A 12,831-nucleotide genomic window follows, 5' to 3' on the forward strand; every position below is an offset into this window, starting at 1 on the left:
GCGCACAGCTTGCAACTGTGTCTTTTACCCAGCCTGCTAGAAAGGCTAGAACGAGAAATTCATGAACAGAGCAGGAGAAAGGTCCCTGCGCCGAGTATTCATGCGTCCTGGGAACCTCTCACCACAGAGACTGAGCAGTAGGAAAAAAAATCTGCACTACAAACACGCAGACCTTTAGATCCTTCTGTCCTACCCGGACTCTGAGACTCTGTTCCTTACTGGTGTCCTCGCTCTCCCCCTTCCCCAAGTCTTGGAGCCATAGGGTGTAGTGGCCTGGCTAAAGTGACTCCATTCAACCCCCGATAGAAATGATTGAACGAAGCAAACATTCCTTTCTCTCTATCACTGCTGTCCTGCCGCGACAAAGAAAATACTGAAAATCTCCCAATCAACCAACCACAACAAAACAGACTGCACGGGTGGAGGGGTGCAGCTGCGTGGAGTAAGGGACTGAGTTACCTCATGTGGTTAGGAAACCTCAAGTTCAGATGAGAGATGCACAACGCCAGGCACGCCCAAATTAGTTTTATCTCCTAAGTCCTTGGTGTTGGAGATGTTCAAATCAGCTCAGTGGATACTCTTCCCCTTCCACATCGAAGTGCTTAAGTTCGACAGTTGTGGTTTAGTGTTGAGGACTCCAACCTCTGTCTCTTAGCTGGAGCCCTCCCTTATATCACCACTTGCTGTGTGTCAGCCCATTTGTCATCTTTGGAGAATTAGTAATGTGTGGTGTCTTATGTACTTAACTGGCCAGGGACTGGCTTGAGGGGGTCACTTCACACATAAGAGCCGGACTCACTGGATTGATTTTACCTTGGAGAAAATTATGACTTCTTTCTAGTCTTTCCCTCATCCTACGCTCTAGTCCTTGGGACATCTGGTAAACCTATGGCAAAATGTGTGAAGCCCAGGAGCCCCTGTGACCTTTGTGTGGAGAAAGTAAAATCACTTGCACATTAAGTGACAACACAGAGAATAAAATTCAGTTCTAAGGACGAAGCCCGCGCTGGAGCCTGAAAATCTGAAGCTTTCCTGGATATTCTTCTAGGACATTTCCATTTATATCTTTTCTTTTCAGCTGGGAGCCTCTCCTGGCCTCTTCCCTTACCCTCTGACCTCTGGATGATTAGTTGGGAAGAGTCTTGTGAGGGAAACAGATTTTCTGGGCTGTGGATGTAATCATCAGAAAGCTGACTAATGCCCTAGAAAATTCCACATTGTTTACTTAAGTTGTTTTATGCCAAAGATGTTCAGATATGCCCTTGAGAGACTTATGAATAGTTAACGTTCTTCTCATTAGTCCCGCTTACATTATGTCTTTTTTTCTTTTCTCGGTTTTTTAAAGCAAGACTTGACATCATATGATTTTATCCATATATATCCATATATATGCATTTATCAACACAATCCTGAAAATGTTAGATCACTATGATGTTGTTGTTACACTAAAGAAAGTGAACAGAGATTCTTTACTATCACCCATCTTTACTCAGTCTGTATTCTATTTCCCTGTTAACTTTCTCCAAATGTCTTTCTGGAGTTGAACTGCATCCTGTTGCTTTGTATAATGTATTGTATTCCTATTGTGTAGCATTGATTTCAAGCAACCTTTCTATCTACTCTTTACGAAGAGTAAAGACCGAGATGGGTAGTGTTTAATTCATTTTGCCCTTAAGGAAACTTGGAAATGCAGACATTGTCCTTGCAATGTAGCTAGTTGCTGGGCAATTCCTTGGACAAAGCAATCTTCTAGAATATCAGCATAGAGTGCCAGCAGCTCCCTTGGCCCCTTGGTCCTCTGCACCTGGAGCTTATGACTTTCTGTCAGAAGACCCTTTGTAATTAATCATTTGGAGCTTGAGATAAGGAGCTACCAAGTCAGGGAGGCCGGGTTTGCTGTAGGAAAGCAGTGTTCTTCTCCAGGTTGAAGACGCATGCCTTGTCCAACTAGGCAGTACCGTCTTTCTTCTTCTCTGGCTTCTTGGTCTAAAAGTAGGATGAAGGAAATGACCATGTCTGGTTTCTAGAAAAACAAAGGCCTCAGAGGAGGATTTGGGAGAGGACAATCACTGATCTTTGAGCATCACCTGGGTGTTTTGGCTGCTGGCATCTTTCATACTAATGTCCCTAACTCCTATGACAGAAAAAGTCCCCACTGAAGTCTCAAGTTTCCAGACATCTTAGTTTATTTTGCTTTTGTCTAGTGAGAGTTGGTAGCACCAGAGTGTTTTGGTATTTGGATTTTCATAACGTATGTTTGTTTGCTTTTTAAATGCAGTGTTAAGTCATTTTACACCTTATTAATGATCACAGGTTGGGATCCTCCTTCCTGGGCAAGCAGTGTGGGAAAAAAGAACTTCTTGTTTCTAGTACTCTACATTCCTAACCCCAGCAGGACTTTTTGAAAAAGCCTCGGATAGTCTTAGCACTCTCATCCAAATCAATTGACTAGATGAGCAAGTGTATTCAGGGATTCTCAATTCTGTGCTATTGTCTTTAAGCCACACCATGTTGGCTGTTAGTATGTTTGAAACCAGAGAGTGTGCATGTGTCTTCTAACTTTATTCTCTTCAGAGTTGTCTGGATGACTTGGGATCTCTTGCAATTCCATATGTAGTTTAGGATTGGTTGACTGTCAGTGTCCACAAAGAAGTCAGCTAAGATCAGGACTGTGTTGGATGGATAGGTCAACATAGGGAGTAGTCTCTTTGTTAAAAAGGAAGCTTTCCAGTGCAAGAACACCGGATGCTCTGCCATTTGTTGAGATGTTCATTCATCTCTTTTACCAATACCTTGTATTGTATTCAGGGCATAACTTCTGTGTTTCTTTTGTTGATTTATTTCTAGTATTTTATTAATAGTATGGATGCTATTGGAAATGGGGTTACTTTCTCCATTTCATTTTTAGTTTACCCATTAAAAGCAGGTAGAAGGGGCTGGAGAGAAGACTCAGCAGTTAGGGACTTTGTACTGCTCTTGTGGAGGACAAGAGCTTGGGTCTTAGGACCACATAAGGCGGTTCACAATTGCCTATAACACTACTCCCAAGGGATCTGAAGCCTTCCTCTGGCCTTTACAGGGACACACAATTATAAATAAATAAATAGTATATAGAAATATCATTATTTTGCATATTGACCTTGCATGACCCTGGTGAATTCATTTGCTGAGTCTAATAATTTTAGTAAACTTATTAGGAATTAAAAAGTATTATATTTTATTTATGTGTGTGCATGCACATGCCTCTACACACACGTGAAAATCAGAGGACAACTTTCAGGAGTCAGTTCTCTTCTTCACCATGTGGGTGCTGGGGATTGAAACTAAAGTCACGTATCTTGCTGGCCTGGTTCCTCAGGATGTTTAAAAGTGTGCATGTATGAGTACATCCTTAAGTAGGAACATGGTGTTCATGAGGTGGATGTGTGCTCTTCTAGAGAATGGCAAATCCAGAGGCAGATGAATGTGAAAGCAGGTAGGAACAGATGTGTGCAAACCCCTATGGCCAGAGCTCTGGACATCAAGCAGATGCTAGTACTTGTGGTGCTAAAGAGGACAGAGGCTTGCTAAAGCTGGCACTGGGAGCCAGGCTGACTACAGATACAGGAGGACTATGAGAATCCATCTTAGGAGAAGACTTCTGATGTTTATCAGCAGCAGTGGTAGCTGAGAAAGTCTGTTTTGCTCCATACAAATGAGAACTTTCAGACCTTTGGGTGCATGCCACTAGCCTGTAGATGCCATTATCCTGAGTGAGCACTGGAGTCTTGGTACCAGCTGGCTTTGTGCAACCGAACCCAGCCAGCTTCGCTGATGTGGCACTTGGTGCCTGTTGCCGATGCTCTCTGGGCTCTCTCGTGGGAGCCAAGGCTGCCATGGGCAGCACAACCCCAGGTCTGAGGCTTTTAACCAGTTTCAGCACAGCACTCCTACTCCGGCATATCCAGTCACTTCCAGAAGAGCTGAAGATGTGGCTATGGTCTCTGCTTGTGAGTCCTGTTACTGGTCCCTCTGGGTTTGGCTATCATGTGAAGAGCACAAGACTGAAACAATGGACTATTGGACCACGTTGTGCCTCTTGGACCCTCCAGACAAGGACTTGGTCTGGCAGCTCCGGGGAGATGTGCAAAGTGTCCAAAGCCAAAGCTGAGACTCAGTTTGATGGTCAGGCCTTCTCTCAGATAAAGAGTCTGGGGAAGAATTCACTTAGGGAGTGAGCCAATGGACTGTCTCCCTCACTACTTCTGATGCGTCATCTCAGAAAAAAATGACTTGTTTACTCCCCACACTAGGACGCCACCATCTCCCTCCTAACACACTCAGTTCACCCCAACTCTCTGAGCCACTCCATAACTGTGACCACCTAGCCTGACCCTGAGCACTCCACCCTGAGGGATTAGCATGAACTCTACAGTCAGTTTCATCCTTGGGGATGCCAGGCTTGTTGGGAATGACTGGATTGTTTCCCAAGTCCGCATATCATCCTGGCCTCCAGTCTCATTTCTTACTGCCTACTTTTTATGAACTTCCATCTCCTTCTAAGAGGCATGGAAAGTCAGACCAATCTGATTAGTCCCAAGATGTTAGTTCTAAGATACAGGGTGTGTGTGTGTGTGTGTGTGTGTGTGTGTGTGTGTGTGTGTGATAGTTAAAACCTGCTTCCTTTGTGGCATGTTAATAGTGGTTGATAGGAGGCCATATGAACAATAATACCTCTATGATCCCATGTATAATCTAATAAAACCATGTAAAAAGTTGGGCATGGTAAGTTAGGCATGGTGATGTGCTGACAGACAGGTGGATATCTGGGACTCATTGGCCAGCCAGTTTAGGCTACTTGAAAAGCTTTAGGCCAGTGAGAAACTGTATCTCAAAAACCAGTATTGATGGAACGAACCTTGAGAAACAACACCAAAGTTGACATCTGACCTCAACATGCATGTGTGCATATATACATATATGCTCTATCACACATATATGCACCCATGCACACTCACACAAACACAAATTTAATTTTTAAAAATATAATACAGATGGAGTGGTAGATAGATAAGAGTGGTACCCCTCCTGGATTTTGCCCAGATTGTTCCTAATTTGAGATTATATTAGTCATCACCCTTTGAGCATTGGCCATGAGCCAGTCACTACTCTGGATACTTTGAACCTTTTTTGTCACCCCAAGGACCCTGTCACTCTTCTCTATTTGCAGAATCTGAGGCTACTCTTAGATGCCAACATCCTGTTCTTCTTGGTATTATCTTGTATCCAAGCCATGCTTCCCTTTTCCTTGAGTGATGTAGCTTGGCTGTTTGAACCCAGTGTGCATCCCTTGCCTTGTGAGTTTCTGTATGGTCTTTGAATCTGATTGTGAGTTTCCCTGCCTCTTCACTGTCGGGAGCATGCTGGAGAGATGAGGTGTATCACTTCATTATTATGTGTGTGTTACACATGTATGCACACATATGTGCAGGTGTGCTCACCAATGCAAGTGCATGGGGAAGCCAGAAGTTGCTTTGGAATGCCTTCCTCAATTGCTTCTATACCTTATTCTTTCAGACAGGATATCTATCAATCTTGTAGTTCACAATGTCAGCTAGGCTGGCTGAGCACAGAGTCCTGGGCTTCTGCCCCAAGTGCCAGGGTCACAGACATGGGCTGCTGTGCCTGTGGGCACCAATAATCTCAAGTCTGATCCTCATGTTTGTATAACAAGCGCTTGACCCACTGAGCCGTCTGCCTGGTCCCTCCATGTTAGTAATGGTTGATAGGTTTTACCCTTTCATCCAATCCAAGAGTTTCCAGTAAGCACATTTGAAAGTGTTTGAAATTGTTCCTTCAACCTCCCCCAGGAACACCCTGGTCAAAGTAAGAGTCCACCTCAAGCCAGAGGTGGACTGTGGGGAACCCTGACTGGTCACAACAAATTAGGCCAACAAAGCCCTCATTTTGAAGGCTGAAAAATATTCAGCTTTGTATAGTTACTTTCTCACCACCTCACTGAGCCCTGAGCATTCCATTTGTATAACCAGAAATAGACAGGACTGAGGTGGAATTCAGGGCCAGGGGCAAAATGAATCAGGCCCGGACCAGTCTGGTGTCTAAAAGTCTCCATCTGTGTCTGAGGCAGTCACAATGGCTTCCCTCATGCTCCGAGTATACCTCGTCTGCCCAAGACAGCTGTCCTCCACAGTATAGCCAGAAACAGCCCCAGACCACCACTCGGAAATGCAGTCTTGGCCCCGAGGCAAGACCATTCATTCATCTCCCTATTGGCCTCAGCAGGAATCCCAGTCCAGTGAAGGAGACAATCCTGACCTCAGCCCCTGATCCAAAATCTGAATCTCTAGAGAGGTCAAATAGAATATTCTGGTTGGTGACAGTTCTGCTGAGTTCGGACCCTGTTGTTCAGCAGTGACGTGGACCATGCTGCTCTCTTGTGGTGAGGTGACTGGGGCAGCAAATAAGAATGGTTGCTCTAGAACCCAGACATAAAGATGGGGGCTGGGGAGATGGCTCAGTGGTTAGGAGCACTTGCTGCTCTTCCTGAGGATCTGGGTCCAGTTCTCAGCCACCACTCACATGGCAGCTCACAACTGTCTGTAACTCCAATTCCAGGGGGATCCAATGCCCTCTTCTGACCTCTGTGGGTACCAGACACACATGGCGCACAGACATACATGCAGGAAAAACACCATGTACACAAAATTTTCAAAAATTAAACATCTTTTTAAAAAAGTTAATAAAGGTATGTTGTGAGGAATGAGCCATCTGACCAGAAGGCAAGTCACATACTGTTACACACAATCACATAGAATCACACACAGTCACAGAGTCACATGGAGTCACACACAGTCACATAGAGTCACACACAGTCACATGGAGTCACACACAGTCACATAGAGTTACACACAGTCACACAGAGTCACACACAGTCACATGGAGTTACATACAGTCACACGGAGTCACACACAGTCACATGGAGTTACACACAGTCACACAGAGTCACATACAGTCACGCAGTCACATAGAATCACACACAGTCACAGAGTCACATAGAGTCACACACAGTCATATAGAGTCACACACGTCACATAGAATCACACACGGTCGCAGAGTCACATAGAGTCACATAGAGTAACACATAGCCATACACAGTCACATACAGTCACGCAGTCATATAGAATCACACACAGTCACAGAGTCACACATGTCACTTAGACTCACACATAGTCACATATAGTGGAGGCCTACAAAAATCTCTTTTAGGAGGACTCTCAGCCTTTGTTGGGGGCAGGGACAGATATGAAGGTCAGACAAAGACCAGATTCCACAGAACAGTTTAAAAAGCCAAAAAGTACAGTGGCCGGATGCAGTGTGTGATTTTATGTGATGTGTTTCCTCTCATCTGTGCATGGCTGGGAATTAATCTTGCTGTCCCCAAACAGTAGCTGGTGCTGCCTAGGCTTTGAGGAAGAAGTACAAAGTGCACTCTAGGGAGAGAGCTACAACCCAGAGCAGTCATTTGCAGGGGGGCAGGATTTGTCCATGCCCAAGTCAGGCACAGATGACAGTGCCCGGTGCAGGGTACCACTAATTCCATATTTTCCACATAGCTCATATGGGAGTCCTAGTTTTTATCTGTATATATTTCCTTGTTTTATAATAAAGTTTAACGAAACCTAAGCAGATCCTGGAAGAAAGTTTCAATTTTTCTCAAATGATAAAGTTTTTCGTTTTTTTTTTTTCCACTGTGTTCCATAACTAGAGATTTAAAGTACTTTCTTCCTGGTGTGCCTCATCATTTTAGTAATCGAGTATTGGAACAGACACAAAGGGCAGCCTTGAGGAGCCATCATGAATTTACAAAGGATCAGCTGGAGAGATGCTCAGTGTTAAAAATAGTAAAATCGCCGGGTGGTGGTGGTGGTGGTGGTGGTGGCGGCGGCGGCGGCGGCGGCGGCGGCGGCGGCGCACACCTTTAATCCCAGCACTCGGGAGGCAGAGGCAGGCTAATCTTTGTGAGTTCGAGGCCAGCCTGGTCTACAAAGCGAGTTCCAGGAAAGGTGCAAAGCTACACAGAGAAACCCTGTCTCGAAAAACCAAAACAAAAATAGTAAAATCACTTCTTTATTAATTATTCCTTTATTGATATATAGTACCCTTCTTTTTCTCTTCTTACTAATTTTGTGTCTACTTTGTCAACTTATTTATTTATTTATTTATTCATTTATTTTTTATTATTTGGTTTCTGTTTCCTATCCTTTGCCACTTTATGAACATCTTTACCAGTGGAGTGCATTTCTTTCTTTCTTTTCTTTTCTTTTTCTTTTTGGTTTTTCGAGACAGGGTTTCTCTGTGTAGTTTTGGTGCCTGTCCTGGATCTCACTCTGTAGACCAGGCTGGCCTCAAACTCATAGAGATCCTCCTGGCTCTGCCTCCCGAGTGCTGGGATTAAAGGCGTGCGCCACCACCGCCTGGGTAGGGGTGTATTTCTTGAAGCCTATAGACAGCTGGATCTGGCCCACCTGGTCCCACACACAGGAGAGTGTATCTTGCTGCTTTCTAACTTTAGCTCAGCTGCCAGGTCAGGGTGTATGGGGGAAAAACATGGTGGAAGGGTAGCCTTGGAGAGTAGAACATGAACAAGAAATCCTACTCCGGTGAAGCCCAGGCCAGTGTCCTCAAGACACATTGTCGAAAGGCAGTTATTAAGAAAGCTGTAACATGAAAGCATAAAAGGTGCGCATCCCAACAGATGCATGGTTCTTAACCCACAAATAATACTAGAAAAATGAGGGGGAAATGACACCTTTAATGTTTACTCTTTAGTAACTGATACCCAAGATATCAAAGGGGATGAAACATGGAACAACGAATTCAGAAGTGCTCAGTGCACTGAGAGATAATGTGATTAGTGGTTGGTGACTTAAGAGGCACTGTAGGGCCTGAAGAAGACATTTGAACATATGCATAGTCAAGACAGAGGAGGTGAAAAGAGAATTATGTGGAAAGTCAGGAATGAGAAGCTCAAAGAATCAGAAAATTCAGTTGATGATTTCAGGAACAGATTAGATCAGAAAGAAGAAAAAAATAAGAGCTTGAAGACAAGACTTTAAATAAGTTAATAACAGATGGAAATAATGAAAAAGTAAGAGACCATGTAAGAGTTTTGGAGTACCCTTAGAAGATCAAATATTTGGCTTGCTGGTATACATTGAAGGAGAGTACGGGCTGAGGGCATAGAAAACCTATTCAGCCAGGCTTTGGTGGCGCACGCCTTTAATCCCAGCACTGAGGGGGCAGAGCCAGGAGGATCTACAGAATGAGATCCAGGACAGGCACCAAAACTACACAGACAAACCCTGTCTCAAAAAAAAAAAAAAAAAAAAAAAAAAAAAAAGAAAGAAAGGAAGAAAGAAAGAAAGAAAACCTATTCCATAAAATAAAAAGCAGAAAAATGTCCAAATCTTGGTGAAAACTTGAACACCTACATACAGGAAACATTTAAACCCCCCAACACGTTGTTGTAACAAATTATAGTTATATTGTCAAAAGTATAGAATAAAGAGTTTTTTACAATACACACAACAGAAATGCCAAGTAACAGAGAAAGGCAAACTTACCAGACTAACAGTTTCTCAGAAGCAACCCTGAATACCAAGAGGTCATGGAATGAGATACTCAGACACTAAAAGAAAATAACTATTAAGACTATTATACCCAGCGAGGCTGTCCCTCACAATCAAAGGAGAAGTAAAGATCTATGTCAAGGCTAGACTAAAGGCATTCATAGCTAAGCTGGTAGACCACAATTACAGAAGATGATAGAAAGAATCCTATACCAAGAAGAAAAAAATGTAATAAACACCATAATTAGAAAATATGTATAAGTTCCATTAAAAAAACAAATGCCAGTGAGAAGTAGGAAAGACTCAAGTACTACCAATGGAATAAACCCTCAAATCTGCAAAATAAAAAGAGAGAAATGAACAAAATAGATCAAAACTACTAAAGGAAAAAAAAATCAACAAAATGTAAGGACCAAGCATATAGGTGTACATAGGTTTCACTAGTAACCCTGGATGTAAATAGTCTTAATTCCCTAATTAAAACACAGGTGAGCTGATTTAGGAAAGAAGACCCAATAAGATAATACCTATAATTAAACATCCTTAGCCTATGAGGATACAAACAGAATGGAAGGATGAAAAATGACGACCCAAGCAAACAAATTCCAGAAGCAAGGGTAGATTAAATAAACAGACATAAAGACAAAGCAGCTTAGGTGAAGAGGGCTCCTAGGAGTTAATCAAAGGAACCTTTTGTCAAGAAAAATATAGCAATGAATTTACATGCACCAAGCATTGGAGCACCTAGTCTTCTCAAAACTAATACTACTAGACATATAAGGGAGATGTAGGCACTATATTAATGTAATAGTGGATGACTTTAATACCAACAGTAGCTCTATGCATAACTAGAAAAAAACCCACAAAATTTTCTGTGACCTCTACAGCTTGATCTTAGAAACCCAACTGGGGTGATAAGAAAATGAAGAAAACAGACACATGGAAAAGCCAGGATTAGGTGGGCTCTGCTCACTCTGATGCGGGCACCAGCTACTTCAACCACCAGAACTGGTAGGAACTAGCTGTAGGAGGTCTCTAGTAGAATGAGATGGACTTTGCCTTCCATTCATCTCACTATTAATATCTTCTAAATACAGAGAGAACTCAAAAAGGCTAAAACAAGTAGTCCAAAGAATGTCAGAATAGATCCTTACCAAAGAGGAAATACAAATGGCCAAGAACTTTTTCTTTTTTTTGGGGGGGAGGTGCTCATTTTGTCATTCACTAAGTACACACAAATAAAAACTGAAGTGAAATTCTAGCTCACCTGAGTGAGAATATATATATATTTTAATGTTAATGCAGATTCCGAGAAAAAGGAGGCCTCCTACACCATCCTACTTTAACTATCAACTTGATACAACTTAGAGTCATTTGAGAGAAGAGCTTCAAATGAGGGATTATCCAGGTCAGACCTATCCCTGGGCACATCTGGCTGGAGGTTGGGGTTGTCTTGTTAATCGTTGTAGGAGGGCCCAGCTCACTGGGTTGGCGATCCGGGGCTGTATAAGAAAGCAGTTTCTTCTTTAAGATCCTGCTTGGGTTCTTGTCATGACTTCCCTCCAGGATGGACTGTAACCTGTAAGTTGAAATGAACCTTTTCTTCTGCTAAGATGCTTGGGGTGGGGGTGTTGACTTTTTCATCAATATTGCTTAATTTCTCCTGTTTCTAACTTTCCTGTCTAAGTCTTGAGTTAAAGTCATCTGTTTGTATCCTCTTCCAGGTCATTGATCATTTTTACCAGAAAACTTTTCAAATGTTGATATGGCATTTTACCTGTTTCAGTGTCTTTGGGTTCAGAAATTGAGTTAGGTTCTTTTGGAGGAGCCATGTTGTCCTTGTTTCTGTGTAGTGAGCTGTACGTTTTTTTGGTTGGATAGCTCTTTATATTTTGTTTTGTTTTGTTTTTGTTTTTTGTTTTTTGTTTTGTTTTGTCTTGTCTTTCTGTTTTCCAAGATAGGGCAGAATCTTCTTTTTGGGCAGCCTCGTAGTGAGGGCTTTATCCTTGGCACCCAACACTTTGCTGGAGAACCAGGAAGATGGAGCACATGGTGCCATCTTTTCCAGAATCCCTGCTCTTCAACTTCCTCCATGAATTTCAGAGATCTTCCTCTATTTCTCTCTTGGGAATAAAGTTCATTTTTCTTTATTCCAATTCCCGTCCTTCACTGGCTCTCACAACCCCTTGTCCACCATCATACCCAGATTCCCCTCATGAGGGATTTTCAAATCCTACTATCTGTACATTGTCAATCCTAGAATCAAATCAGAGACCCTGGTATATACTGGAAGGTTCCTGGGGTGCCAGATAAAGGGCTGTGGTTTGGACAATTGAAGTAGCATAGATATTCATAGATATTTAAGATATGGGAGCACATTGAAGATCTAGAGGCCCCCTTCACTTTCCCTCAACTCTCTTAGAGCAGAAAACCTTGGCTAACGTAGCCTTACTTCAAAGTCTTATCGGAGACGCTGTAGTCCTTTGTCCCCTGGCACAGTTTAGTGCCTTAGTTTATAAAGCACAGGCAATTGAGCTTCTACAATGTAATATAGTCTATAAATGAGAATTTCTGGTTTTTAAACAGTGGTTTATAAAAGCTGGATCAAGAAGGACCTGCCTAGGTTCATCTCAGTTTACACGTGGAGAGATCAAAATTCGAAATTAAACCCAGCCCTCTGAAGTTCATAGCTGAGCATCAACCCTCACTATCATTGGTACTTAAGCAGCTTGACCGGGACCAGGAATTTAACACCAGCCTGAACCAAGATACCAACTATTCATATTTGAAAACCAATGGTGGGCCAGAGATTCAAGAAACTTTTTCCTTGATTCTTTTTACAAAAAAAAAATCTCATGAAGTAGGTGTTTCTTATTTTCATGTAAAGATTGTTTTTAAGAATGTATCCTAGGGGTTAGGGATTTAGCTCATTGATAGAGCGTTTGCCTAGTAAGTGCAAGGCCCTGGGTTTGGTCCTCAGCTCTGGAAAAAAAGAAAAGAAAAAAAAAAAAAAAGAATGTATCCTTAGCCAGGCAGTGGTGGTGCACACCTTTAATCCCAGTACTCAGGATCTCTGTAAGTTCGAGGCCAGCCTGGGCTACAGAGCGAGATCCAGACAGGCAGCAAAACTACACAAAAAAAAAAAAAAAGAAAAGAAAAGAAAAGAAAAAGAAAAAAGAATGCATCCTTTCATGTCTACAGG

The 12,831-nt window shown here is 42.6% G+C and overlaps 1 protein-coding gene across 1 annotated transcript in view; it reads left to right on the forward strand.

Annotated features, from left to right (window-relative positions):
* The window catches only part of Loxl2 (lysyl oxidase like 2), an 84,321-nt gene that overhangs the window by 598 nt on the left and 70,892 nt on the right, over positions 1-12,831 (forward strand). The gene's annotated exons all lie outside the window — the stretch shown is intronic.

The sequence above is a fragment of the Onychomys torridus genome, chromosome 9, assembly GCF_903995425.1.
Source record: "Onychomys torridus chromosome 9, mOncTor1.1, whole genome shotgun sequence".
Taxonomy (NCBI): domain Eukaryota; kingdom Metazoa; phylum Chordata; class Mammalia; order Rodentia; family Cricetidae; genus Onychomys; species Onychomys torridus.